Source organism: Malania oleifera, chromosome 11, assembly GCF_029873635.1.
Source record: "Malania oleifera isolate guangnan ecotype guangnan chromosome 11, ASM2987363v1, whole genome shotgun sequence".
In the NCBI taxonomy this organism is placed as follows: Eukaryota; Viridiplantae; Streptophyta; class Magnoliopsida; order Santalales; family Ximeniaceae; genus Malania; species Malania oleifera.
This window is the reverse complement of record NC_080427.1, coordinates 62,622,109-62,648,649: the sequence shown is the minus strand read 5'-3', so window position 1 is coordinate 62,648,649 and position 26,541 is coordinate 62,622,109. Positions and strand designations below refer to the sequence as shown.

Here is a 26,541-nt window from a genome sequence, read left to right as displayed (position 1 = left end):
GATCTTTGCAAATCAGAATATCACATTTTCATCAGACTTTTTCATAAAAAGGACCAGATATGAACTCTTTACCTCAACCACTCTCGAACAGATGGGATATGAAAAACAAAATCAGGAGTGGTTCTTAAAAGGAGGGAGACAACAGAAGGGAGCTGCTGCACCTCCTCCTTCACCTCAAGATCAGCCAGAAGGTTCAGCCTCTGAAGCTCCCTCATGGTTCACACTATTCTATAATAAATTCACCTCCGTCAGCCGATATATGTGCGAGGGTCTTAAAACTCTACAGGATAACTATTCCTTCTTAGATCAGCATCTTATGCACATTGAGAAGATTCAGGGTAGTTCCTCACACGGTGATCCTATGGACACTAGCTCCATACTCCATAGTGATGATTCATCAACTGAAGAATCTAAAGAAGAGAAAGAAGGAGATGATGAAGAAGAAGAGAAAGACAGTAATGATGAGGAAGAGGAAGAAGATGATGAAGAAGAAGAAGAAGAAGAAGGCTTGTAGCAATCCAAAGGAAAAGGAATTGCTGAAGATAGTGACACTAACTCTGATACATAGACTTTGAATGTATTTTGCCTTTTTTTTAATGTAAGAAGGGGGAGTATGTGTGAACAAAGTTTATGAGTCTTTACATGTATTTGTTTCTAGCTCTGAAACTGTGAACCTATGAAATGTTTTGTTATAAGTTTGATGTACTATAAGTTCTAATGTTAATGTTAAATCTGAAACTTTGAACCTTCTGAACTTATGACTTAAAAGAAATCATTGAGTATGCTGATTGACAAGGGGAGTGTTATGATTTATCGCTTGTGTATAATCATTTTTCTATTAATCAATTGATATCATGCATTATATTTTAAAATTGGAAGGACATGATGATTGACATTTCTTAGCTTTAAGACAAAAACTTAAAAACAGCTCCTTTTGTGATGCATTATACTGCTATAGGTCACATCTTAGTGATGTGTTTTTGAGTTGTACTACTTATGGTTCTCTAGATGCCTATCTATATGGTTATTTGCTCTTTGTATTAAAATTGTGTAACCCTTTTTATATGATGTCAAAGGGGGAGAGATGGTTTAGAGAGCAAAAAATATGAATTGAATATTTGAGCTGAATGACATATTGAGCTGAATTGAATATGCACGAAATTGAATATTGAAAATATTATATGTTGACTATATAAAATGCTGAACTGAATGTTGAAAACATTATATGTTGACTATATAAAATGCTGAACTGAATATATGAAATGGTTTAGAGAAATACAATGTTGAATGTTGAAAAATGCAATATGAAAATTGACTAAATAAATAAACTATGCAAATGCAAATATTGGGAAATATTACCTGAATCTATGCTTATTGTACGAGGGAGCGTTCTACAAGTTTTTTCTAAATTTTTGCTCCTTATTTTTCATCATAAAAAAGGGGGAGATTGTTAGCCTAACAAGGCTTTCACCTTTTGTTTTGATGATAACAAATGAAGAAAAGGTTAATGACATTATGTGTTCAAGATGTTTTCAGGAATCTGAAAAAGCAAAACTCAACAAAGCTTCAAAAGATCACTAACAAGCTTCAAGGTGTATGTTGTGTCATGAAGTGATCAAACCGGGAAGCACAAAGACATCTAAAGATGAAATGAACCTAAACCTTCAAGATGATTATGAAGTTTCAAAGAACTAGAAATGTTCATATTGTTAGGAAATCTTCATGCAAGTACTTCAAAGTTAAAAATGTCTTTGTGAATGAAATGAAGCTCATTAGGGGATAAATATGGACTTAGAGACTTTATTTTAAAACCCCAGAAAATGTTTTTCAAAAGTAAGAAAGTAAGGAAATCAAATATCTTTGAAAAAGAATGAAGGAATCTATTTTTTTGTTTTGTCCAGGAGACTAAGGTTTTACCCTCAGGCGACTGAGGATTTTATTGAAGCAAATAACAATAGACAGTGTGTCTTCAGGCACCTGACCATGTGTCCTCAGGCTCCTGAACCTACTTCAGGCTACTGAGGTTGCACTTCAGGCAACCGAAGTACCGTAATGGGTAGATTTTTCAAACTTCTCTTTTTCAAATTTAATTGACTTGCGCCCTAATATTTTTGGAAACTTTGGGGGCACTCCAAGTAAACTTGGGGAGCACAAATGAAAGTGTTTTTGAAGCCTATATGTACATGGTTTATAAGAAACAAAAACACCAAGCATTGAAAATTCTTTCAACATCTCTTTCACTGAAAGCTTCTTGCCATTTGTTTTAAAGTTCTAAATTGCTGCGAAATTTTTGAGAAATCTCTAAGCTTTTACAACTTCTCTGAAGTATCTAATTTAAGTTCTTGAACCTCATCAAATAGAAGTAAACCGGTGATATTTATATTGAGCTTCTTACTTCATTCTTTTGATATTTTGAATTTGAAGTATATTAGTTTCTAAAGTGTACTAATCAGCTCTTTGTGTGAGCATTATTTGTACGCATCTATTTGATTTATTTCTTGTAGATTGACGATTCCAAGGATTGTTTGGATCGTTGGCTAAGCAAGGGGATATTGCTTAGAGAGGCGGGCTCTGACCTAGTTAAGGAGTGACTGGACGAGGGGATATTGTTTGGAGAAGGCAGGCTCTAGCCTTAACCAAGGAATATTGTAAAGGTATTGCTCCGCCTGTTAAAGGAACAGGTTTAGTAATCCTTTGGTGGTTTTCCAAAGGCGAGGACGTAGGCTGGGTATAAGCCGAACCTCGTAAAAATCTCCATCTCACTCTCTCTTTCCATATTCTTTATTTTCAGTACATAATTAAATTGCATGGATGGTTTAAATTTAAAATCATATAAAGTACGTATATTGGGAAATCAAGCAAACCTTAAAGTTTGATTTTGATTTAGGTTGTGGAAACCGAAAGGGAGTATGCTGGTTGAATCATTCTTTGTAGAAGCCATACAGGAGTACGTTACTTGGCTAAACATCCCAACGATAAATTAGCTTAAGACTTTATTTGAATTCTTAAGTTTGGAAAGAGTAATTGGATTTTATATTGAACATCATATTGAAGAAGAAATTTCATATATACAGGGATTTGTTCAAAACTCACATTCACCACAGGGCTTAAAACATCAAAAGCTGAAAGTTAAATATATTATATTGATTGTGATTGGATGGTATAAATATTTATTTAATATTCCAAGAGTCTTAAATCTTGAATGATTTCATCAATCTAATAGTGTTGTAGTGAACTTATATTTGGTAAATAAATTGTGGTTGTGTTGTTTTGGAAATTGTGATTAATTGTTTGATTGTTTTTACTTTCAAAGTGTGGTTGAAGATTGAATGTTTAATTGTGTTTAATTTTCTTGTTGATTGATTGACAAAATAAATAAACAAGTCAAAGAATTGGTTAAATATTAAAAGAAGTTAAGGACTTAAAAGAACTAAAGAGAAAGTTTTAAAAAGCCAATTCACCCCCCCCCCTCTTGGGAAGCTATTCCTAATTTCGAATCCCCTATTGCATTATCTTGATTATAGCCTTATTTGGCTATCGTGTATTAAAGTGAAATGCAATATGTCATGCTTGTGTGCTGAATGACTAATATTGGCTGCATGCTAAAATCTTTTGAAAGGATGAATATATGATGAGTGTGTGTAAATGTACATTATCGTTGAACTAAAATGCTAGTATGCGTGCATGCAAATATATAAGAGAGCTTAAGCCCCATCCTTAGGAAAAAGGATTAAAGTCACCTAACCCATGGACTCACATTTTCATTGTTTGTACTTTTTGAGTCCTAAATCTTTTGTCTCAAGTACCCTAAACATCATATCTTGTCTTTATTGAATCATCTTTGATATGGATTGTTCCTGGTACGCATGAACACATCACACATGACTTAATATTAGATCTCTGGTGCATGTGTTCTAGGAATTATTTTTCTAGTGAAGGACAAATTGTTAAACATATATTCAGTAAAATCAATTAAGAATGAAAAATAGTACTTATACTGTTTTAACTCTAAATGAATTTTCACAATTTATATCAATATAAGTAGTTAACAAAATCTAAGCACACATTCAAATTAATAAGGGAAGCTTCTAAAATTAAATTTCTATCTTGTGTGCTCACCCACATTTCTGCTTAGATTAGAATTTTTATGGCATGTGATTAAGCGTAATGTTTTTACTGAAAATCTTAATTTGAAAATATTTTGCTTTGCCACAGTGTTTTAGGTTCAGCCATGTGATCCTTGTTTTTAAATTGTTCTAATATATTTAGAATCCATATGGTTGTTCTTCTGGTTATACTTTGGAATGCTCTTAAATGCCAAACCAGAAAAATATTGCTTGCATGATCTTTAAAGTTTCTTATTCAGCAAACACAGTCCCCAATATTTATTGATAATCATAAGGGGATGTATATATATATATATTAAATCACAAGAAATGAACTTATATGGAATATATCTTGTTTCTTGCTTGTGTGCTTAAATGTTTTCATGACTTGTGCCATCTCTGTGTTAAAATTTTATGTCATGGAATTTCAATTTTTTTTAAGGGTGTTGCATAACTAGTTCATTGATTATACATGAAACGCATGTGAACTAGTTAGATCGATTTTATGCTCAAACCTACTCTTTCATATGCCGCATGCTTTTAAATTCCAATCTTTTGCGGGTCTTATACAATGCTAAAATTGAAATGGTTTGTGTATACTTCTGATCTAACCATGTTTTTTATGTCATTTTTTTTTTCAAAAAAAAAATGACCAATTAAACTGTTTATGTGTGCAAAATGGCCAATTATTTTTAAAACAATTCTAAATTTTCTATACCCAAATCTTATACCAAAAGGGGGAGAGTTTTCTAAGAAAAATAAAAATTATTTTCAAAAGGGGGGAGTTTCTCTTTTAAGCTGAGTTTGTTTTAAATGATCAAAGTGTTTTCTACTTAGTTTAGCATTTTTTGCTAATGCGAAAAGGGGGAGAAATTTATGAGCAAAATGATAATGACCAAAAAGGAAAAAAAAAAATTTAAGGGCAAATACTGTGGAGGCAAATATCTAAGCATAAATGCACTTTAATGCAAAAATTAAATGCATAATTAATTTTTTATGTCTTCTTTCTTGATACACTTGTGCTATATTGTCTATATTTTTAAATTACGCATATTGTTAGGGGAAGCCTTTCCAAGTTGTACCCATTTTGCTCTTAGGTGTTTGTCATCATCAAAAAGGGGGAGATTCTTGACTTTTTTAGTCTGATCCCTGTTTTGATGTTGACAAACCACTTGTATCTTATGTGTGTATTTTGCATGTGAACAGGTCTTTAATTGAAAAGCAAATGAAAAAGAAGAAGACTTATTGATTTTATTTGTATTACCTTTAATATTTATTTTGGTCTGTAATAATGCATGCATCTACATGATATAACTGAATGCTCAGAATGGCCATAGATTGACCTTAGGGGACCAAACCTTTCAAAGACAAACCTTTTTCATAAAAGCCAAAATCATAAAAAAGGTTTTAAAAGGTTTTAAAACGTTTTAAGGTCAAAAACAGCTTAGTCGACCGGCCACACCATAGGACAAAAGCCAAATGTTTGACTAAGCCTCGGCTGACTGACCCTAAATGAACACAGCGTCCACGGTCGACAGACCAAAGAAATTGACTTTTCCACCTTCCTCAACCGACTGTCCTTTTAGATCAAAATCAGCCTCAATCTGGCCAACCTTCAAGGCTCGGCCGATCGGCCATTTGGCCAGCCGATTGAATCCACGAAGAAAGGGAAATCGCCCTTTGCTCAGTCGACCAGCCCCTTGCTCGGCCAACCAAACCCTTTAGAAATTCAAATATCCTGTGTGAGGTTAGCCGACCGAAGACTTGGTCCGGTCGACCAAACCTCTCAGGTTTTAGTAATTACTCATGGTAAAATGTAATTAATTTATCATTAAATAAATTCCAAAATACCGAGCGTGTCCCTAACGGTCATAGTTTTCAGAAAACCTATAAATACCTCATTCATTAGCTAGATTAGCAACTTTGATTCGCATTAAAATTCTCTCAAATATTTTTTAATCAAAGTTCCTCCAAATAACTTTTTATTGCAAAATATTTTCTTTGGGGCAAAATTTTTCACTCTCTCCAACTCTTTTTCACTTATCCAATACTTTTGAAAACTAATTTTTGAAAGAGAGCATTTGTTGAGGGCATTCACATTATCAAAAGCCTTCTACTCTCATAAATTCTTTCATTATTTTAAAATCATTCTTGAGAGTAAATCTTGGCTTCTCCCGATAATTTTCTTGATAAACTTTTTCGGAGAAACTTTTTGTTGGCTTTAAGATCTTTGAAAATACATATTCCATATTTGTAATGGCCTGAAGAATAATGATATTCAAATAATAGAGAAAGGGGTAAACAGGAATATAAAAGCGTTCATCGATGCGTGGTGTTTTAGGCTCGTCGACGAGGGTATGCTTAGTCGACGAGAAAATATTGAGATGATGTTTTTGGCAAATCTGAATTTTGCTGACGATGGGAAAAGTTCGTCGATGAGAAGCCTTCTTGACCTCGTCGACGAGGTGACGCGGCTCGTCGACGAAACCTCGTCGACGAAGCCTATAGTATAAATAGCCTAAAACTCAAATTTTTACACAAAAAAATTAGCCAAAATTCTCTCTCTCTCCCTCTCTCTCTCCTCTAGGGGTGTACACGGTTCGGTTCGGTTCGGTTATTACCAAAACCGTCAACCGAACCGAACCCATTGGTTTTTAAAACTACTGAACCGCAACCAAACCGTATACCGTCGGTTTAAAACCAAACCAAACCGTTTATTTTACGGTTCGGTTCGGTTAATTCGGTTTTATCAAATTTTAAACAAACAAAATAAAAACGAAATTAAATAAAGCCAGCCAAGTCAGGCCACGGCCAACAGGGCCACGACGAACTGGGCCACGGCCAACTGGGCCACGCCTTTGAGTGAAAAGCCCAACACGTAAGTGAATTAGTAGATCCAACTTCAATAAATAGGGTAAGGAAAATTTTTTCTTCCCATTTCCAATCGATGTGGGATGGCCAGAGCACCAAGATAATGTGGGCGTGACCGTGAGCGACTGGCTTGGGCGACGGGCATGAGCGTGGGCATTGCTGTGTGCCTGTGTGTGAGCATGGGCGTTGCTGTGTGGAGATGTGGGAGTTGCTGTGTCCAGTGTGCCTGTGTGTGTCTGTGTGAGCGTGAGTGTGGGCGTTGCTGTGTGTGTCTGTGTGAGCGTGAGCGTGGGCGACTGGGCGTTGCAGTGTATGACTGTGTCAGAGTGGAGATGTGGGGTGGGCGTTGGCGACTAGCGTGGGCGGTGGGCGTGAGCGTCGGAGACTCGGAGAGTCGGAGAGCATGGTAGTCGGCACTGCGCAGTGTGCGGTGAGCGTGAGCATCGTGGAGATGTGGGCGTTGGCGACTGGCGTGGGCGGTGGGCGTGAGCGTCGCTGGTGTGGGCGTAAGTGTTGGAGACTTGGAGGGCATGGCCGTCGGCACTCGGCTGTCGGCACTGTGCAGTGTGCAGGTTACCAGGAGGCAGGAGATGGAGAAGATGATGCCTAGCGCCTGCTGTGGTAGTAGCACTGTAGCACTGTAGCAAGCTGGTGGTTCGGTTCTTCCCAAGCACTCATCCCACATGGCCAAAACGGGAAGTTTTTGTTCTCATTCTCCTTTATAAAATCCTTCCCCACTCCTTCGGAAAATATTAGTCAATAATTTAAATTAAAAAATTAATATAGGTATAATTTTTTTTTCATGTACTTGTAATCAAAGTTCCCATAGATAATTATTTTAAAATTATAATCGATTTTCGGTTTTTACGGTTCGGTTTTTGAGTGAAACCGAAACCGAAAATTTATTTTTTATATATACAAAACCGAAACCGATTACCGAAACCGAAAAACCGAACCGAAGCTTCAAACGGTTCGGTTTCGATCCGGTTCTCGATTTTTCGGTAAATTTTGTACACCCCTACTCTCCTCTACGGTTTCTATCTCCTCTCTCTTCGATTTTAGCCTTGTTTTTCACCAGATTGACAATCTGAGGCCACCACGACGCTCCTTGGAAAGTTCTCTCCAAGTTTGCCGGAGCGGATCGTTAGTGGGGTAAAGTTGGAATTCATCCCTGATTTATGGTACGGCCTTTTATTCAAAATTTGATCTTTCCGTAGTTATAGGAAAGGTTATTGACGGAGAAATACTGAAGTTTAGTTCTGGGAATTATTGTTTTCAGGGAGTTGAACAGGGAACCCTACGAGTGCAGGACCGGTATTTTAGGAGGTTTCTTTTCAGTATCAGGTAAGTGAATAAACTAAAACAATCATTTTTCATGCAAATTATTATTATTTATCATCAAGTTAATTTTTAGGAAAGCATGAATTATATTTGTATAATATTGAGAAAATGCTTATTTGGGGAAAATACTGCTATTATGTTGAAATGTATATATATGTATGAAATGCCAAAAATTATGATTTTAGAATATAATGTATGGTTTTACACAGCAATGTGTGGTATGAATATTATTTTACGTGGGAAGTATTATGATATGGCAATTTTATGAATAAAGTACATTTTTAGAGATTATGAAAGAATGCAGTACATTATGATTTCAAAATACATGATAAATGAATTATTTATTCAGAATAATATGTATGAAATATTCGGCGCAAGGTTGTGATTGATAGCCGGCGCAAGGCCATGTTTTACTTATGATTTCGGCGCATATTTATGAATGTTTGGCACAAGGTCGTAGATATGAAAGAAACTGGCACAAGGCCATATGTATGTATGTTATTTCACAAAATGCTATCAATCTATTTATGTTAGACAAATATATTATCATGTATTATATATTATTAGAACCCAAATGTTAGTTCAGTTTATGGTACCGTAGTTATACAGATCAGATTACTATGTTCAAACTTGTGCTAACCGCCCCACAAGGGGATGGGAGATGGATAGTCAATGTGACTTTCAGTATAGAGTTGTAGACGTCCACCTAACAGTCCAAACTAGGGTGTGGTAGGCCCATCGTACTTACAGACATTTTTGAATCGGTAGTGGTCGGCCAGCCATTGTCAGGTCTCACCTTGAGGCTGCACAACCCATCATGGGGGATAATACATAACATCAGCTAGCTATGCATCCTGGGTAAATTACAGTATTATCAGTTATATCATACATTTCATGGTCAGTATAAATTATTAAAAATTATGAAAGTATATGATTATTCAGTATATTATGATGAATGTTTTCCAGTATATGAAATGTATTGTATATGTATGATAGCACCAAATATTCATGTTCCGATACAGCTATATTTAGTTTATTTTCCCTTACTGAGAAGTGTCTCACCCCCAAACTTAAATAATTTTCAGGAAACTCAAAAAGAGCAGCAAATCGAGGCCGCCGTTGAGATAGTATAATACTACCCCGCTAAGAGGATAAATTTTGATCTAGGGATAGTAGATTTGTGTTGTGGGTTCCTAAATATGTGTATATGTATTTTGTATTTTTGGAGATTGTATATAAACACAAATATTTAGGAATGTAGTTGACTCTGGTATTTGTATTTTATGGTTATGAAAATGTGATTTTAATTCACTACTGCTTAGGTTTCCGCTGTGAATGTCAGGTGTGTCCCCGTTACCCATCAGTTCAGGTTGACTTTAATATTAAATATAGATTATTATATAATAAGATAAGCAGGTCGTTACAATATTAATATGAAACTCAAAGATCAATATTTTTTTTTTTGTGCAAAAACTTCTTAATAGCAAACACCCTAGGTTCTCCTACCTTTTTATTGAAAAATATTTTTGGAGAAAATATTTATTTGGGTTCAAATCTTTGAAACATTTAATCATATATATCTTTCTTCAAAGATTGTGATATTTGTTTTTGAGAAAAACACCTATACTCTACAAAGCATAAAATTCATATCATTAGAAAGTGCATTTTAAGAGCTTCATTGTTGTATAAATCTGCTTGTATTAGAAGAATTCATATGTACAAAAATATTTTTATGTACTAGTTGGGTTCAGCCCGTTTATTGAACAGGGGAGTCTTTGCCCCATAAGGGAGACCGGTTGGGTTCAGTCTGCTAATTAAACTAGGGAATCTCTACCCTGTAAGGGAGACCAGTTGGGTTCAGCCCGAAAATTGAACTAGGAAGTCTCCGCCCCGTAAGAGAGATCAATTGTACTTAGTCTAGTAATTGAGCTGGGTTTTGGCACCACCCGTAAAGTGTGGCTGGGTTATAGTTCCACCCAATAAGTGTAGCTGGGGTTTACCTTTCCCCATAAAGAAAGGCTGTAACGGCTTCTGCTCCTCTCGTTTAAGTGAGTAGGGATAAGGAAACCCTTGGGGGGTATGCCCAAGGCGGGGACGTAGATTGGTTTGGCCGAACCTCGATAACAAATCATGTGTCCCACTCTCTCGATCTCATTTAATTTCCACACTTTAAATTTAGTTTGTGTACGCTTGTTCATTTATAATTATAATCTTTTTCATGCACACATTTAAATTTAAATGAGATATTTAACACGTGTATGTTTGTATTTATTACTCAACCATTATACACACACACTTTATAATCTAAATGGGATATGATGTGTTTGTTGTATCTAAATATCTAATTGGTAGAGAATGCCACATATGCTTTAAATATTTGCATACTTGAATTATTGGGGGAATTGAGACTGCTTAGAAAGATTCTAGGTTGCAAAATACTGTATGAGATCTTAAATTGACCTATAAAGTTTTAAATCTCCAATTCACCCCCCCCCCCCTTTTATGTAATGATGATGATGATAATGATGATGATGCACACTAGTGGTCTACATGCTGTGTTATTAAAAGAGTCTACATTAGGGCTAACTTGAATAAAAAACCTTATGAGCTTCGTAAAGGAAAGAAACCAAGCATTTCATACTTCCATGTCTTTAGTTGTAAATGTTTTGTTTTAAATGACAAAGGTGACCTAGGAAAATTTGATGCAAAATTTGATGAAGGGATTTTTATGGGATATTGGTAGGCTCGCCAAGGCTTGGGTCCTTAACTACCAAAAATAATATTAATACTACCTAACAATCCCAAGTTTAGTAGAAAGTGGAGAAGTCAGGTGTCGATCCATAGAGACTAAATGATGTAGTTGTAATCCTTTTCTCAATTAGTTTATTAATGCATTGTGTAAAAGAAAATTCAAAAAGGTGGTATTTTGCAACGAGTGTTTGCTAGAAACTACTGGAAAGCAAGTAAAATTTTAAGTACCCTACTCCTACAAAGCGATGCTTAGCAATGAATCAGACGCTGGACGTCATGCCTCTAACTACATTCAACCAGGTATACATAAGAGTAATAACCTGAGCTTTAGGCCAAAGCGGGAGAAGATCATTCGAGGTCACAGGGTAGCAAGGGTGCATCAGCCGTCTAAGGCATGGTTGGGAACCAGAGTATACCCTGTCTCAATGATACACAAACACCTCCGTAGATCCGTAGCCAACTACTTCTACCTGACTAAAAATGTAGTAGTGTTTATCGTTATATGCAGCCTTTCACCATACAAAAAAGCAGTAAATTGAAAGCATGTAAAGGGAAAGCAACTAAAAAGATCAAGCCTTTGTATTTAAATTGTCTGTCACTTACGACTATCCATACAATTGAATGATCATCTAATCTAACAAAGCAAATAAAAATCACTCTTTGTTTTTTGAGCCGTCTCTCATAATCGGCTATCCGTATAACAGAGTGATGGCTCTCAATGGTGTTCTAGGCTTGTCACTAACCTAAAAGAGGCGAAAGAGAAACCCAGAACTCATGTTTGTAATGAATATTTATAGGCTCTAAGGTTTACAAAATTTGGTTTTCAAATTAGGAAAGTTTGTAGCAAATCTCGCGCAGAAGATCGTCACTGTCGACCAAGTCACTCCCATGCTTCCCTTGTGTGCACCTTAATTGAGGCTCGTGGGAAATCAAGAATTCAAATCTTCATTGTCTTCGACTAAGTTACACATTAGGGACATGCTGGTCGAACTGATCGTCAAGACTTGCAGGATCTCGCTCTTCAGGAAATCTCAGGAACTCAACATAGTCATCCCTCAAGGTTTTTTGGTCGACCACTTGGTCAATGCTCTCGGTATTTCTTCACTCAGGAGAATTTAGTATCTCGCCTTAGTCGCCCTTTATGATTACATGGTCGATCACTTGGCTGACCCTTGCAGCATTTTGATCTCGGTCTAAACTTTGGAGTCTACAATGGAAGACAAGGTTGCCCCTTGTGTTGCTGGTTGCACAACTTGGTCGGACAAATACTTCCTTTTCTCTAATGATCTAAGGCTTTGGGAGTTTGGTTGAACTTCTAACTTTAAGCTTTGTCTACTCTCGATAATCCTTTAGCTTCTTGTATGCGTAACTCCTTGGTTTTAACTTGTATTTCTGGAAAAGACTAACAAGCCTTGTGTAACTCCGAACAATGATAACAATCGGTAAATATAGAATAAAGTGAGGATAAACAAAGGTAAATGAGGGTCTAAAATCATGCATTTTAGGGACTCATCACAACCCCCAACTTACACTTTTCTAGTCCTCGAGCAAAGCAAAAGCTAAGAAAATTCTGAAATCCCATCTACCTCCTTTCTCATAGGAAATACGGTTGCATTTATCATATGCAACAAGGCTTTAAACCCCTAGGTTGATCCTAGTGGATGAGTTCTAGTCTCATGGGGGTTTCTAGGGTGATACCCACAAACACCAATTCCAATGAACATCAAATGAAACACATGTAACACAGATATACCATTTCATATACAAGATCATCGCCTAATTACAAGTAAGTTTTTTCATTCATAATTTTTCTATGCACGCAACTCCGAAGAAAATTATTCATGCAAGTCTCCACATTATATAACCATCCAAAATAGCATATTCACATAAAGTCATCCAGCAATTCCACTTCAAGGTTAATGTAGTCAAATAAATTCAAGTATGAATAGGTGAGCGCATTAGGCATGTGTAAAGTGCATGACTCATTACACTCAGGATATCCATATGCCCCTACAGAACAATCTTTTTGACTCAGCCTCACTGATATATCCTCAAAAACACTCAAGAAGATGGGTTCCCTCAATAAATATGAGAGGATGAGTATCATGATCAAACATGCCACATATTTTAAGGAACAAATGCTAAAGATATGGAGTGGACTAGTTTGAAGGGAATCCAGCCTATTTGTAAGGTGTCGGGTCTTTCACCTTAGCATCTCTCACCTACTCGCCATATCCAACCAAGACCACCCTAGATCAATTCATTCATAGACCAGGCATGAATACATCATAAGCATTAGGTAGTTGAAGAATCTTCATACATGAAAAACATGTGTCATGTCCCTAGCTTGACCTTTGCTATATTTATAGAGCATGTGTTTTCAGTCTTCTGCTTATTTTCTTCATTTTACATATTTCCTTTTCATGGTCAACTAGGACAATCATTACAACTCTTTGTATCTTCATACCACCAATGGGAATTAAGATCGAATAGGAGTCCATAAAAAAAATCTATCTCTAGGGTGGCTTAGTCTTATCATCTTGAGTAGGCTACAAGATCTAGGTTTCTATCTCCCAACTAGATCTCACCTCTAAGCTAGCAAGTCAAGAATAAAAACTAGTATTTCAAGAATATCCTGAAGAAGAAAAGTTGAGTTTCAAGAACTCAAATTTTGACGTAAATAACTCAAGAAATGAATGAACGACTCAACAGTACCTCACAGGGTGTCATAGTCACCACAGTTGCTCTCTCAGTGCTCTCAAGGGACCCTAAGTGCAATGAATCGCGTGTAAGTGTGTTTTCAGCCCTATGAGATAACATGTAAATACAAGAGTTTATATAGTTAGATTAACACGAATGAACCACTAGTCAACCTACGTAAAGTTACAAATCGAAAATTAGCTAGATAATGAGAAACTAAACACAAATACCCCACTACATTGTCAGTGAGCATAACATGATCATGTTAATGATGAGCCAACACATGTAACTTTTAGGTTATATGCAAGTATGTAAAGGATATAAGTCAGTGTTAATCATGGCATAATCAAAAATGTTCACTGAAAATTTTTTAAATTTATCATTTTTTTGCTAAAAGGTGCCATGCAGTGTTGGCATGCAGTGTTGCCTACCCCCTACCCCCAACTTAGAACTTCAGTGTCCTCACTAAAGTGTGAAAATAAAAACCTTGGGGATCATAAGAAAGGAAAAACACTACATGGTGCCATGAAAATCAAATGGTGTACCTACTTCAAAGACAAATAATTCCAGACACAACATGCATTCAGGAACATACTAAAGCACAAAAGATATATGTGCATCCAAAAGCACCATGTCTTTCATTAATAACAAAAGGCAGTACACTATGTAGAATGTGTTACAATTGCAGGGAACTACAACAAAAACATGGTGAACCATATCAGAAAAAGAAAAGAAGGAAAACAAAATGTGCCACAGAAGCACAACGTAGAGTAGCTAATGGGATGTCCTAGCTCTCCTTGGTCTCTAAATCTGAAAAAGGGATGTGGAGTGGGTGTTTAGCGGAACTGTCGGGGCCATCATAGGTTGTTATAGCGGTGATTATCTTTTAGAGCACTTCTACCAATGTATCCCATATCATCAGGCCTCAGGTAGTAGGTTGTACATTGGTAGGCATTGGTGGAGCAACATGGGACACCCGTGGAGTGCGCATCTTCGGCATCTGCTCCCCCCTCGATGCTGGTGATATCGAGCGGGAGTCCGGGAGGACTGGTTGAGCTCCACTTTAATCTTCCCTGAGCATAGCTTTATTGGTGCTGGGCATGTAGATAGAAGAAGTCTAAAGATGACGCAGAAGCACAAAATCATAGGGGTAAAGGAGCAAAACCCAAAATTAGAGAGAAGAGATACAATCACAAGGGAGTTCATCAGAGCTACACAAGATGGCTGAATGGGTGTCAGAGGTTTAGAGGTGAGGCTCAGGCTCTAACTACTAGGGCTAGGAGATAGGCGATGAGGCACGACCAAAAACAATGGCAGTAGTTGAAGAGTTGGAAATGAAATAGGATTTTGAAACAACTTTTGGTCGTCTCGACCAGGTCGCACCAGCTCTTGTGCTAGTCGTGCACCGAATTTTTGAGCCATGGCTATTAACTGGTGACTAGGTCATGTGCCAACTCAGGTTGGTCAAAACCATGGTCGAACCCCTCTATATTTTTGAATTGCAGAACTGGGTAGGAGCTGGACTATGTCGCCCATGTGCGTGTTGGTCACCTCTTTAGTCGCACCCCCAACTTATCCTAAGTTTACTTTAAAGACCTTAAACATGAATTACCCTACAACGTAGAAGCTAAAGACTCAAAAATAAAGACAAATTCTTGATTTTCCTCCTGGAAGTGCTAAGTTTACCGTCTTCAACCAGGGGCATTGAGGTTCATATTGAACTCAACATGGTTCAAAGTTAAAATTATCTTCTCCTTTTTCCATGTCACTCTCTGTCGTGCTTACCCCCAACTTTTTCTTTAGATCGGGGTATGAGTCATGAAAGTTACTACTTAGCGATGCTCTGGGTTGGATGAAGTGGGACTCGGGCTGAAATGTTTTTTCTAATCGATCCCTTTATAGAATTAAAGGAACTTCCTCCCCAATAACTTGATCAATTATGCCCTCATCCACAGCTTGGGTGACTTTGAGTGGATGTTAGGGAGCATAAAATACATTCAGCCGGAGTTGCCTATGATCAAGAGAGATGTCCATAATCCCTGACCTACATTGAATGTGTGCATTACTCGTAGCTAAGAATAGTCGTCCTAAAAGAATAGAAATCGGATTTAGGGAAGGCTCCATATCTTAGATGATTAAATCGACAAGGTAACGGAACCCTTCCACTTTGACCACCACATCCTCTACCACACCCTGGGGTTTCTTTATAGAGTGGTCAGTGAGACAAAATGTGATCAGGGTGGGCTGCAACTCTCCCAAGTTAAGATTTAAATAAGCCGAGTACGGAAGGATGTTCATGCATGCCCCTAAATCTAAAAAAACCCCATCAATGGTGTAACCTCCAATTACACACGAGATAATGTGTGAGCCATGGTCTTTCAGTTTAGGAATGAGGTGCCCTAATATCATTGAGCTCATGTGCTTGGCCTGCTGTACTAATTCATCCATTTACACCCTCAACTCGTGTTCCCTGTGTGTACAAATCCTTAAGGAACTTGGTGTACGCAAGTGATTGCTTGATATTATTTAGGAGAGGCTTGTCGATATTTTCTTGTTTAAATATGTCCCAGTTGGACTCATTGGAAGCCTCCTTCCTAAATAACGTGGTTATAAGAGGAGATGCAGAGGGTGATAATGGAGGGACGGGGAATGCCTCATGAAGGGCATAGCGAGGGCTAATCTTTCTAGTGGTAGGTTTGGGGATTGGAGGACTCTATGTCAAACTGGAGGAGGAAGTGGTGCACATTTCAACTTTTAGCTCTATTCCTTTTTCCTTTTCTTCCTCTATCTTGATCAACTGCTCTTTGACTCTTTCATTCATTATCTTTCCACTTGAAAGAGTGGTTACCACTAGGCCTGCTTAATATATGATGAGGGACCATCGTCCAATTCACACTCCACCCCATATTGTGCCTTGGGGTTTACTAAAGGCTGACTCGGTAACTTGCCCTCATCCCTCTGACTCAAGGTGGCAGTTAGTTACCCCTTGGTGGCTTCTGCTTCATGATAGATTGGGATTGGGAATAAAGGAGTTGCCGATCTATTTGATGGTTAGCCTCGATGTCCTTTAGGGCTTTTAGCACCGTCTCCTAGAAAGATCATATTTAGGTTGAGGAGGAGGTGGATGTTGAAAGGATGAAGGTCTAGGGGTAGACGTGGGATGATTCTTAGAATTGTATAGGTGAGGGGGTTGAGCATCTGGAGCTTGTGGAGGTTTTTGGGATTGAAAACCCAAAACTTTTTGCCTCTAGGAGAATTTGAGACGTTGTTTCCCCCTAGGGTTGTAAGTATTTGAATAGGGGTCGCTTGATGGCCTATTATACCAATTATAGGTGGTTTTTATTTCCTTGTGTACAAGCTCAGGTTGGGATGACACATGTAGGCAATTGTATAAATGGGAAGGATCAGAGCAGATTGCACACACCTCTACACAGGCCTGTAGTTGCTATGGTTGCCTCAAGAACAAGCATTGATCAAGCTTTTTAGATAGGATGTGTAGAGTGGGTGTTAAATCATGGTCTGAGATCAACTCGTAAACTCCCTTAAGTTTGGAGGTGGATGGATTAAGGCGTCTAGGAGCAGCAACCATGTGCTGTTGAGAATTTTCAGCTAGATTCTCAAAGAGAACCCAAGTCTCATTTTTGTGCTTAGTGAGGAAATTACCTCCGCATGATGCATCAACCATAGACCTATCTCTCTCCGCTAACCCTTTGTAAAAGGCTTGCACTAATTGCCACTATGGGACCTCATGATATGGACATTTGCAGAGTATGTCCCTAAAATGCTCCCAAGTCTCAAAAAAGAGTTCATTATCCATTTGTGAAAAACTCGTGATGGCTCTCCAAAGATGGTTGGTATTCCCAATTGGGAAGTACTTCTTTAAGAATTTGTGTTGCATGGTAGCCCAGTTGACTATCGAGTTTGGCTCTAAGGACATCAGTTAATATTTGGCCTTATCCTTTAGAGAGAATGGAAAGAGCCTAAGATAGAGAGCATCATCACTAAAATTAGAGATGCGGATGGTGGAGCAAATTTCCAAGAACTCATCTAGATGCTGGTAAGGATTTTCTGTAGAATTCCCATGAAAAGTGGGAAGCATTGAGATGATGGAAGTTTTTATCTCGAATTATGCCACTTGAACATCCAAGAACTGGATGCAAGACGGCAAGATGTATGCATGAGGTTCAAAGTAGCCCTTAAGAGGTCGAAGGGGTTGCTCTCCCACCACAGGTAAATGCGGAGCTCGGTGTTCCAGGATTTGATCAGTGGGAATTGGTAAAATGTTTTCAACCATGGCTTTAACTTCGGACGACTCAACTTTCTCTAGATTAGAGGTAGGTTTCCTAAGGGACCTATAGGAGTTTTCAATCTCGGGATCAATAGGAACTTTCTCGAGCTCCAAGGAATGCAAACCAAACATACACACCTTAAGCACAAAGATTCAAAACTTCAGTATATAAACAAAAATAAAAGCAAAACAATATATATATATATATATATATATATATATATATGTACACACACAAACAAAGCAAAGATATACTAAATGAGCAATTGGCTAAAAACCATACCCTAGTCCCCGGCAACCGCCAAAATTTGGTAGGCTCGCCAAGGCTTGGGTCCTTAACTATCAAAAATAATTTTTATACTACCTAACAATCCCAAGTTCAGTAGAAAGTGGGGAAGTTGGGTGTCGATCCACAGAGACTAAACCACACAGTTGTAAACTTTTCTCAATTAGTTTATTAATGCCTTGTGTAAAAGAAAAGTGAAAAAGGTGATATTTTGCAATGAGTGTTTTCTAACAACTACTAGAAAGCAAGTAAAATCTAAAGTACCCTTCTCCTACAAAGTGATGCTTAAAGATGAATCAAATGCTGGACGTCGTGCCTCTGACTATTTTCAATTAGGTATACATAAGAGTACTAACCTGAGCTTCTCAGGATAAAGTGGGAGAGGGTCATTCGAGGACACAGGGTAACAAGGGTGCACCAGGCGCCCGGAGCATGGTCGAGAACCGAAGTATACCCTATTTCAATGATACATGAACACCTTTGCAGATCCATAGCCAACTACTTCAGTAGAGACCAAAAGAATTATAACAATTAAATAATAAAAGAAGGAGAGAAAAAGGAATTTTCTTAAGGAATTTCAGCAGGGTCTCGTCGATGAGTGGAGAAGTGCTCGTCGACGAGCAGGATTCTTGGGCACGTCGACAGGGACATCCATCTCGTCGAAGATAAGTTACCAAAAGGATTGTTTCCGGACTCTGAAACTTGTCAACAAGGAGAAGAGGGTCGTCGACAAGCTCCCTTCATTAACTCGTCGATGAGGCCAGGTGGGCAAGATTTGTATATAAGCTCGAAAACTCATTTTTCTGTGAAAAAAAATTTACAGAAACCCTCCCTCTCTCTCTCTCTCTCTCTCTCTCTCTCTCTCTCTCTCTCTCTCTCTCCCCCACGACTCCCTCTCCTTCTCTTTTCAATTTTGGCTCCGTCTTTCACCAGTTCGACGATCCGAAGCTGCCACGTTACTCTTGGGAAGATTCTCTACAAATCTGCGAGAGTAATTTGTTTGTTAGGCAAACTTGGGAACCATCCCAAAATTTGGGTAAGTTGATTATTTTAATATTTATTAAGGTATTTGGTATTTCTGGGTTGAGGAAGGTATTAGATGGGTTTATACTGAGGTTTTGTTGGAGAAAATGTAATTTCAAGGTGTTGAACTGGGGAACACATGGGTGTAATTTTGGAGTAATTTGTGGGCTTTTCCAAAAGTCAGGTAAGGGGATAAACAAAGTTAGTATTTCCATGAAATTATTTATTAATATTCAACTTTTATTTTCAAGGAAATTATATATGTTATAGAACTGAGTTTGGAAATACTACTATTAACATGAAAATGATTTTAACACGGTTTAGCAGGGAATATGATTTTGTGCAGATTACGAATAGAACAATATTCATTTTTGTGTGGCATAAGTATGAAATTCTATGATTTTATGTAGTATCAAAATATTATGTTTTCAGAATAAGCATGTTCGTACTGTTTCCAAGAAGATATTAAAAATGATACGGGAACTACGTTTTTAGTATGGTATTGAAATAGTATAGAGATTTCAAACTAAGTAAGTAAAAATAAATGCCGATGCAAGGGCCGTAATTTTACATGATATGACTTGCCGGTGTAAGGGCCGTGATTTTATATGATATGCTGGTGTAAGGGTCGTGGGTTTTATATGATATGCTATTCCGGCGTAAGGGTTGTGGTTTTCATGTTTTACTATGCCAATGTAAGGGCTTTGATTTATAAGACACAAAATGTCGCTGTAAGGGCTGTGGTTTATATGTTATGATATACAAAAATTCATGAAAATATTATCTTGACTAATATTATTGTGAAACAGTTATGTATCATTATTTGATATTTACTATATGTTATTAGAACCCAAATGGCTTGGTTTAGGCTTTCACGAAGCACGGTATCGTAACTATATGATCATGATCATGTATATGTAAGTGCTACCACATGTCATAAGGGACAGTGGGAGATCTGAAGTCAATGTGGTTTTATGGTAGTGCAAATGTCCCTCTAGCATCCGAACCAAGAGGGGCAAACCCATCGTACTTATAGACTTATGTTGATCTAGCATGGTCGGCTAGCCATTGCTAGGTCCCGCCTTCAGGCCGCACAACCAAGTCATGTGGGCATAATACCTAACACTAGCCAACTATCCATCTAGGGTGTTATTTAATGTACATATATATATATATATATATATATATATATATATGAGGATTTCATATATAGAAACACAGTATGTTATACCATGTTATAAAAAATTGTGTTTTCTCTAGATATGATTGATGTACTGCTATGTATAACATGAAAATACTCATGTTTCCACCTACTGATATTAGTTTATTTCCCTTACTAAGAGATGTCTCACCCCAGCTATATAAACATTTTAGGAGCTTCAAATAGAAGAGCAGATAAAGCTCTGTAGCATTAGAGGTTGACTGTTCTACCCTATCATAAGGGTAAGTCGTTATGCTAGGGTATGATGGATTTTTGGGTTGTGATCCTAGGGCACTTTTGGTCTTTTTGGGATGTGTATATGTATATAATAGTTTTAGTAAAACTCTGGTATTATGTTGATTGGATGACTTGATACATATATGATTTTATGTTTTTCACTGCTTAGGTATCAGAATAGTAATTTAGGTTGATCATGCAGGTTGTATGGCTCATTACGTATGTTATTATTGGAAAAAAATTTCTTATTATGGAAAAATAGGCGGGTCATTACAGTTTAAGCTCTGTAGACTCTAGAGTGCAGTGGAAACAATACCTGAGTATAGGAGAGGGTTTGGGGTTTTGTTTTCCAGGTTAGAGACAGGACTTCTGTGGTGGTTTCTGTGTATTTCCTAGGATAACAATTTCAGGAAAGCCACAGTAAACTATTGCCGGGTTGTGTTTCTATAGTGTAGAACTGAATCTTGAAATAAGATAAAGATGTTAAGATTGGAATAGCTTCCCAAGAGGGAGGTGAATTGGGATTTAAAAATTTTATTCCCCTCCGTCTTAGTTCTTTTGAGTTATAACAATAACCAAAACTTAAACACAATCACAAAATTTATCACAATCAAAACAATATAATCAATCACTCAATCCTTGTAACAATAGCCCTGTATCAATATGAAAATTTGCTGAACTTGTTATAAGCCCTGTATCACAATTATTCTTCTTCCCAATGTTCAGTTTTTAAGTAAACTTTCAGATTAATAAGTCAAGGATGATCAACCAATGTAGTCCCTTTCGGTTTCTACAATCAATGCTGATCAATCCAAAACAAATTACCTTCCCGTCTATTTAGCAACCGAACATTCATAATTGAATTTTAAAGCAACACCACAGATTATATCTTTTACTGAAAAATAAAGAGTAAGGAAGAGAAAGAAGAACACATGGTTTTTACGAGGTTCAGCTTCAACACAGACTACGTCCTCGCCTTTGGAAAACCACCAAAGGATTCACTAAACATGTTCCTTTAACGGGCAGAACAAACTTTTACAACACTCCTTGGTTAAGACTAAAGGTTGCCTTCTCCAAATGATGTTCCCTTGTTCGGTCACTCTTTTAGGCTAGAGCCCGCCTCTCTAAACAATATCCCCTTACTTAGCCAATGATCCAAACAATCCTTGGAATCGTCAATCTACAAGAAATACAACCAAAAGATGGGTACAAGAATTTGCTCCTACAAAGAGCTGATTAGTACAATAATTACAACACAATAATATACTTCAATAAAATTCATAATATGGATTTCAGATTGAAGCTCCAAAGTTGTATCACCATATGATTCTTTCAATAGATGAAAGAAGTAGTAATTGAAGCACTATCTCAGTGAGAATCAGCAAAACTTTTAGCAACTTCGTGCAAGATGTGAGCAATAGAATACTTTCAGAATTTCAGAATGCATGAGAGAAATATGAATGTTGAATTGATTTCTTGATCTCTCTTGGTGTTTAAATCAATGGAACTTGAGGGTATTTATAAATGTAGAAAGTGATTTAGCTTGTTCCGCAAGTTTACTTGAAGTAGGGTCCAAGTTGTAAATTAGTTTGGGCTTCAAATAATTTAAATTTCAAAAATATGCCAGTTGAGAATATTGAAAATTGCCGCGAGCCAGATGACTGTAAAGTCACTGGCAGTCGTCTGTCCATGTATAACATTCATATTTTTTCAAACAGAAAGGTAGCAGTCGGCCATCCTTATGTTGGCAGTCGTCTGTCACTAGAATAATCAGTTTTAAAACAACTCAGTAGGCTGACATTCGTCTATCCTCATGGTGGCAGTCGTTTGTCACTGAACAAATCTATTTTTCAAAAACACACAGAAGGTTGGCAGTCATCTGGCAATACACACACAGATGACTCACTTGTCACTGGCAGTCGGCTATCAGCTGTTTGACAATCATATATTAGGCTTCTGTAATATGTTTAAACCTTTTCAAAAATATGCCAGTCGTCTGTCATGTAACAGACAGTCGTATGTCAGCAGACTTATCTTCTTTTAAAGACATTTTTATCTCTCTCATTTTTCTTAGTTATTCTTGGAGTATAAACTTGTTTAACTTTGAAAAACATGTTCCAAAACTTAAAACTAAGGTTTCTTTAGTATGTCTTTGACTAATGAGCTTCAAAATGAAAATTCATATTTGAACCAACTTGAAGTACTTACAAAGACTTTGTCCTAAGCTGTTTTGACACTTTATTTGCTTTGAGGTCTCTTGATCTTGTTTGCTGATCTCTGATCTTTTAGACTTCTCTGAGCTTTCATTTTGGATCACTTGCATTTATACAAGGCTTTCCTTGTTCCTTGATCCTTGTGAGCTTTCAAGATATGGTATTTGAAGTAAGCTCCATTTGTTCTAAATTTTGACATGAGCTTTCATTATGAACTTTGATCTTTCCATGTTGAACTCCTTAAACCTCATGCTCTCATGATCTTTAGGCTTTATCTTTAGGTCCATGATTCAAGCTTGATATATCATCCTTATCTGAAGTACAAGCTCTCATGAATTCTTTAACTGTGCATTCATTATTGAGTCCTGAAAATACATTACTTAAACAAAACATATTAAGTTCTACTTGTTTGTTTGCATCAAAATAGGATATTAAGCCTTGTAAGGCCAACATATGTCAAGATAGGGGATTTAAGTTAGACGTGTAAATTATAAGAATAAGGTCCCTGAGCCATGTTTATTTTCTTTTCAGGATGGATCCGGGAGGAGGTAGTGCCCACGCAAGTAGTAGTGAGTGTGCATGGCCCTCGAGTGCTAGCGGGGCTGATTCAGATGCAGTACTACGTAGTGTAGCCCAGCAGGTTATGGTTGAGATCGCAAGAAGCTCCAGAGAGTATGAAGGCCCATCTGCATGCCATGGGTGCACAATAAAGAAATTTACCAAGATGAATCCTCTGACATTTTCAGGAGGAGTTGATCTTGCGACCGCTGAGAATTGGATCCAAGAGATCGAGAAAGTTTTGGCGGTATTGCAGTGTACGGAAAAGCAAAGGGTCCTCTTCGCTACCTATAAACTGACAGGGGAGGCTGAGAGGTGGTGGACTGCTCTGAGACTTCTGGAGCAGCAAAGGATAACACCGTTAACTATAACATAATACCGATTTAAAGAATTATTCTTTGACAAATATTTCCCAACCACTATCGAGGAAGTAAAAGTGGAAGAGTTCCTGAATTTGAAGCAGAGACAGCAGTCGATCCAGCAGTATGCGCCGAGGTTTATAGAGCTATCCTACTTCACCCCATATATTGTTCCTGATGAAGTAAAGAAGGCGAAATAGTTTGAAAGAGGGTTGAGGAGTGGAATATATAAGCAGGTAGTAGTGTTGAAGATACAAGACTTTGCTGAGTTAGTTGATAGAACAACATTGGCTGACGCTAGTGAGTGGATGGATGCAGAGGAGTAGGGACAAAAGAAGATATCTATGCCTTTATGCTTCTAGCTGGGATCTAGGCAGGGTTAGTGGAGGAGAGGAAACTATGGCAGAGGATAGAGGAAGGAGACTAGAGGTTGTGAGTTTTAGGTGGTGCATAATTTTCTTGTTTGTCAGACTTATGGAAAGAGACACTTGGGAGTGTCGAGTGGGGAGAGTCGTCTATTATTGCTGTGGTAGGTAAGGACATCTGGTGCGAGATTGCCCTACACCACTTGATACCACTCCTGCTCCCAGACTGTATCGAGGAGGCTATCAAGCACCCCGTGGGCGCTAGCAGAGGAATGTAGCTCTGGCAAGGGTCTATGCTTTAACGCCTAGAGATGCTAAGACAGCCAATGATGTGGTGACAAGTATAATTAAGATGTATTCATTTAAAGCTATTGTATTGTTTGATTCAAGAGCCACACACTCATTCGTGTCTAAGGTGTGTACTAGATTATGTGGAGCAGAAACATAGTTGTTAGACACCGAACTATTAGTAACTACACCGACAGGGTCAGTAGTGAGGTGTAGCTGAGTACTCCGAGGCTGTCCAGTTGATATTCAAGGGAAAGTTTTGCAAGCTAACTTGATAGTATTGGACATGCATACGTTTGATGTAATTTTTGGTATGGACTGGTTGGCAGTAATTATGCCAGTATAGGCTATCGTTTGAAAGAAGTAATATTTAGACCTACAGGAAGACCAGAATTTAGGTTCATAGGGTCATGTGTACGATCCCCATCTCAGTTAGTATCAGCCATACATGTGAGGAGATTACTCTTGGATGGTTGTTAGGGGTTTATAGCCTTTGTAAAGGAGGTGTCATAAAATGAATTGAAGTTGGGCAATACACCAGTGGTTAAGGAGTTTCTAGACGTTTTTCCAGAAGATCTACCAAGGTTATCTCTTGACCATGAGGTAGATTTCACTATTGATCTACTTTCCGGGATGACACTGATCTCTAAAGCTCCTTCCAAAATGGCTCCAGCAGAGTTGGGAGAGCTAAAGGATCAGTTGCAAGACTTGCTGGATAAGGGTTTTATTTAGCCCAGTGTATCACCGTGGGGAGCTCCAGTATTATTTGTAAAGAAAAATGATGAGTCTATAAGGATGTGTATAGATTACAGGGAAATTAATAAGGTAACAATCAAGAATAGGTATCCTCTACCCTGCATAGATGACTTATTTGATCAGCTTCAGGGTACGTGGGTCTATTCCAAGGTTGACCTCAGATCAGGCTACCACCAGGTGAGAGTAAAAGCAGAAGACGTCTCAAACACAGCCTTTAGGGCCAGATATGGGCATTAGGAATTCCTCGTTATGCCTTTTGATTTGATGAATGCTTCTACTGTATTCATGGACTTGATGAATAAAGTCTTTCACGAGTATTTAGACCAATTTATTGTAGTTTTCATTAATGATATACTGGTTTACTCGAGGAGTTTTGAGGAACATGAGACGCATTTACGGCTGGTACTTCAGATGCTCGGGCAAAAGAAATTGTATGCCAAGTTTAGCAAATGTGAATTTTGGCTAGAGAAAGTTGCGTTTCTGGTGCATGTTATTTCATAAGATGGTATATCAGTGGATCCCAGCAAGATTGAGGCAGTGTTGAATTGGGCCAGGATGAAGAACGTTTAGGAGATCAGGAGTTTCTTAGGACTGGCGGGATATTACCATTAGTTTGTAGAGGGATTCTCAAGACTATAAAGGCCTTTGACGCGACTAACCATAAAAAATGTTAGGTTTTGTTGGCCTTACAAGGTTTAAAATCTTCTTATCTTGTTTTGATGCTAACAAACAAGTGGAATTTAACATATTTGTGTGAATAATTTTATTTCAGGGCTCACATATGAGAAAGTAAGGTGAAGGTGCTCACAAGGATCAAATGAAGCTTAAATGATTCAAAGCATGGATTTAAAGATGATATATTAAACCTTGAAGATTATGAGAACATGAATGAGTTGTTGAAAGTTAAGGAATATTAAAATCAAAAGATCCAAAGAAAGGCAAAGTAAGAAAGCTCAAAGAATATGGAAGCTTGAAGAAAAGATGGACTCAATCCAAGGACAAAGCATGAAGCCTCAACAACCTAGAATGTTAATGTTTTAGAAGTTTCATGTAAGTGCTTTAATGTTTAAAATATCGTTTGAAATATTTTCAAGCTCTCAAGAAATTCAAGAAATATATTTTTAAATAACACTCTAAAGGATATTTTTGAAAAAAAGAAGGGCCAGGCGACTGCCAAATTAAGTGAAGAATTTTACAA

The 26,541-nt window shown here is 37.5% G+C and overlaps 1 non-coding gene across 1 annotated transcript; it reads left to right on the top strand.

Annotated features, from left to right (window-relative positions):
* Positions 1–17,512: 17,512 nt before the first annotated feature.
* On the top strand, positions 17,513–17,618 carry LOC131143662 (small nucleolar RNA R71). The gene has a single exon (XR_009133644.1). It is a non-coding gene; the product is annotated as a small nucleolar RNA R71 (small nucleolar RNA).
* The last annotated feature ends 8,923 nt before the right edge of the window (positions 17,619–26,541 follow it).